At 42.6% G+C, this 4,737-nt stretch overlaps 1 pseudogene; it reads right to left on the reverse strand.

The window, feature by feature from the left end:
- Positions 1–1,686: 1,686 nt before the first annotated feature.
- Positions 1,687–3,861, reverse strand: LOC110330001 (annotated as a pseudogene).
- Between the last annotated feature and the right edge of the window lie 876 nt (positions 3,862–4,737).

Below are 4,737 nucleotides of genomic sequence, written 5' to 3' on the forward strand. Positions count from 1 at the left end.
GGGGCCCATTCTCATTCAGACCATCACATTGCCCAAATCCCTACATTAATTTTCAATTCAGATTACTAATTGACACAGAGAACCAGACCTCAACAAGGAAGATAATTTTATGAAATAATTAAGGCTAAATTCAAATTTATTTGTACCTATTAATCACCTTCCAGAATCACTCTGGGTGTTCCTTTTCCAGTTTTGCTGTTTATGTCAATGGTTCAATTCCCTCAAAATAAATTCTAAGACAGCTGTATAGCCCCAGTTGACATTAGGCCAAATATTTATAACAGGTATCACCAAGGACTTACCAAAGTTCCATCTGTATTCCTAGAATAACTAGGCACAATTAAAGAAATGTCTTTGCCTCAAGCCTAAGAAGACTGTGCAGAATTGAAGATAAAACCCTATTTATAGCTACACTGGGCTTCATGTAAGTCATGTTACTTTCTAGAACTTCGCTGAACTAGTAAGCTATGGAGACATGATCCCTAGCACTGTGTCCATCAACTGAGAAATTTGTTTTTCTCAACAGTTCTCAATTATTTTAAATTATATGTCATTCAAATACCCTAAATTTTAATTAACTTTATGCTTCCTTCTAAGTGTCAGCCTACTATTGCCAGTTCTGATGAGATCAAGTTAGTAGAACCAGCTTCCTAGAAAGGCTAGATTTGCCTGCGTGATCTGATGCCTCCAATGAGGAATGATTGACCACTCAGACCTGAGAAGAGCAACTTGATCTCAGAGCTCACAATTGCTCCAAGTTATGTCCTAGCCAACATGGCAACATGCCTGGGGCTAAGAAAAATTGTTTAATAGCTTGTGAAAGGAAAGAGACGCAGCATTGAGGGAAAGGCACATAGGAGGCCATTCCTTAGTTGAAATGTAATATAAACTAACTAGTTTAGTAGAAAAAAAAAAAAAAAACTCCAGAAAGAGTTACGCAAACATAAAGAAGCAAACCTTTATGCAATAATGTCACTGTCTGGCCAGGAAAACAGCTTCCTATTCCTCATGCAGTGCACAAAAGTGCTAGCACAGCTTTCCTTCCCTCAGTATAACTTCCCCAGTTCTCTGACTGTCTCACTCCCTTCATGATTTTTTTCCTTTGAAAGGACCAGGCAGACTTCTTTTCATAGGAGATATTTGGCTCTAGAGTTATATTTTTTTATACTCATAATGTTTTGATTTGATACCTTTTAAGCCTAACTTAGCCCTTTTCTTCCAAAACTCCATTAATTTATAAAAGACTTAGCAGGAAACATAGGCAGATATGACTGCAAGTTCTTCCCCATAAAAATATGAATTGTTTTCTTCTGTATACAGGGATTTGGAGAATTTTTTGGAAGAATTTCAGATTTTTCTGAACACTTACATTTTGGGATTTCACTGGGATCTGGGCTCATATGAACTCTTTTCAAATTATTGAAATATTCACACTCTAGCTAAAATAGAAAGGTACCAAATCAAAACTATGGGGACAAGAGCCTGGAAGGAGGAAACAAATTTGAACTTCTTAAGAAATAATCACGTAATTACCATGAAGAGCAAAGAACTGAAAATAAGCACGTACGTAGGCCCTAAATAACCTGCTTGTTTCAAATAATATCTAGGGCGTGCATAGATAGAGAAGGAAGGACACCATGTCTTCTGCACACCTAGCAACCACTTGGACGAACTGGTAGTTTTATATCAAGGCAGCACCAGGTACTTGGGCCCCAGAGATCTTTTCATGGCTAGATGCAGCTTTCTGTTCTTGTGGCCGTTGTAGACATGCAGGTGCATGCTGGCAAAGACCCTGTGTTTTTCAAGGTAGGCCTTCTAATTTAAGAGTTAATGATGACAGCAATTATACACCAGCCTTTCTAAAATCAAGGTCTGCTGACCCTAAGGACACATAAATTAAGCCCTAGACCTGCACATTGGGATAATATTTCATTCTCTTTGTCAGTTTCAAAAATTTAAGAAACTTTATTCCCAGATGCTCCAAAGCATAGACAATCTTATACTTGAAGTGAGTTTGGCCTAATGCTGCTTGTGTTATAATGTCAATTTTGGACCCCCAAACTGCTTACACCAGTTGTCTGCACATAAAACACTGAAGAGACCCTGCCCTCAGTTGGTTCCAATTGGTAAATAAAGATGCCAGCTGCTAATGGCTGGACAGGGCAGACAGAGGTGGGACTTTTGGGATTCCCAGGGCTTGGGAAAGATAGGGGAGGGAGAAGAAGGCAGATTTGCCATGACTTGGAGACAGAGGGATCACATTTAGGAGCTACAGAAGAAGACCTATCGAAATGTAGGTAGAAGGAGAGAGTAGCTCTATGGGGAGAGCTGCCCAGAAGGTAACAGGGCAACAAAGATTAAACATAGAATTAGAACATATTAAGCCAGGAGTACTGAAGGGAAATATATGTTAGCCTCAGGGAGGATTAGAAGTGCCCAATCACTGAGTTAGCCAAGACATATCAAAATTAACTGGTGTGTGTGTGTGTGTGTGTGTGTGTGTGTGTGTCTGTCTGTCTGTCTGTCTGTCTGTCTGTCTGTGTGTCTTTTATTCACAAATCCAGAGGGCTCTGGCAGGTGGCTGGAAGCTCCAACCCACTCTGTGGCTCATGCTGTGGGAGCTGCTGACCAATCCTCAGTGGCCGGCTGTGCACTCCAGTCTTCATTGGACAACTGCTGGATGGGCACAGAGGGTACCTGCACAGCCTGAGACCAGTCGGCCACCTTAGGCTGAGCAGCAGTGAACTCAGGAGCTGGTGTGGTCCATTCACCCTGGAATTCCTCTTTGGTCACGCCTTTTCAGCAGCAGCCTGCACCTCCTTCTCAATCTCCTCTGGGTCTCAAAGTAAAGATCAGGCATGACCTCCCATGGGTGCTCACGGGAGATAGTACCTCGCATGCAGAGTACTTCCCTGGCCAGCATCCACCACATCAGACCCACTGAGTGAGCTCCCTTGTTGTTGCATGGGATGGCAATGTCCACATAGTGCAGGGGAGAATCTGTGTTACACAAAACAATGGTGGGCAGGTTGGTATAAGAGGCCTCCGTGAGTGGCTGGTGGTCAGCCCTGGGATCAGACACCACTAGAAGCCGTGGCTCCCTGAAGGCTGCTTGGATCTGGTTCAGGCCCTAAGTGTGAAGTGGCCAGCAACTGGAGTGGCTCCAGTTAAGCACAGCTTGCTGGCCAATGTTCCTGGAGGAGATGACACTGACATCAGCAGGGTTCTCAATGGCAACAATAGCTCAAGCTGCGAGCAACAGCTTCTCCCAGGTCCTCTTCAGCTTTATGATGTAGATACCGTCACTTTCCCCTTTTGTAGATGTACTGCTCCATCTGAAAGTCAAGGCTGGTGCCACCTAAGTGTGTTCCTGCAGCAAGGAATTTGAGGACATCCTCCCTCTTCATCTGCAGGACATCAGGGGCTCCAGATATCGTGTAAGTTTCCCTTTAAGTTACGATGAGAATCAAGAACAATGCCGCATGGACCCATCCCCAGATAGCTCGGAAAGTGATTCTGGACTTTCTTAGTATTAGGAGAAAAAAAAAAGAATATCTTAAGTTATATTCATCAATAAACAATAGGGTGCAACATGTCATAAAATGGTAATTATGTAAGTCTTGTTTAACTTTGGAATTCAGAGAATATTTTCTTTTGCTCTCATCTCCATCCTTTCCTTTCCATCCAGCCTCCCACCTTAAGATGCATTTCCAAGAACTCGCTGAAGAATCACAGCCTCTGCAGCCGAGGGCCGCCACCCAGTTTCCTGTCCGGTGCTGTTGGTTTTCATTCAGAGCACCTGCTGGATCTCTGTTACCATTTGTAAACGAAGATGAAATCTAGCTTCCCCACACTTCCCATGTTGAAGAAGACGGACCGCTGCAACTAAAAGAATAACCCCTGGACTGAGCCATCCCAGTGGGACTGCTGGATTCCATGGTGTGAGAAAACAGGAAAAGCGAGCATGGCGCACACAGATCATGGGAGCAAAAGTGGGCTATTTATCCAGGTAGTTTGTCTAGAGCACTTGCAAGATCCTTTAAGTGCTTGGAACTTTACAAAAGTCCTTCAGCCATTTTGATAAAGAGGTTCATATGGCTGTACCCTAGTTTCAACAGTGCTGTATAAATTACAGAATCAGATCAATCCAAATTTTGCTGAAGCATCTAAAAGCCTAGGCAGCAAATGAAAATGAAAGCTACTCACTTGCTGTTCCTTTCCTCACTGCAACTGTCCACAGACCCATAAAACACGTAGGTAGAGTAGGCTTGGAGCTGGAAAACACACCCTACTTCTCTGAAAAAGATCAAGAAATTGTTTTCTTTATGTGTTACTTTGCTCATTGTGGCATTGTGTTCAATTAGTACTGTGCAACTTTTTAAAAGACTGAGCAGAGCTCCACAGCTCTAAGTAAAAACAGGCCTGTGTATACACACTACACGAGAGAGCAAGGCACGCTGCTGCTGTACACCTTTGCATTCAGAACTTGAGAGGCCGAGGCAGGAGTATTAGAACTTTGAGCCTAGCTTGGGATACACAGTAAAACCCTAACCAAATAAATAAATAAATAGACAAACACACATGCACACATATATTAAAAATGTAAAGTATTGTCTGCCTCATAGAGAAAAGAAGTGGCAATAGAGTAAGTATCACCCTAACAAGGAAGTATGTCAGATGAGCAGACATGAAAAAATTAAAGACAAGGAAAATGCACATGTTAGCTATGTCAGCATA

This window comes from Mus pahari, chromosome 12, assembly GCF_900095145.1.
Source record: "Mus pahari chromosome 12, PAHARI_EIJ_v1.1, whole genome shotgun sequence".
NCBI lineage: Eukaryota > Metazoa > Chordata > Mammalia > Rodentia > Muridae > Mus > Mus pahari.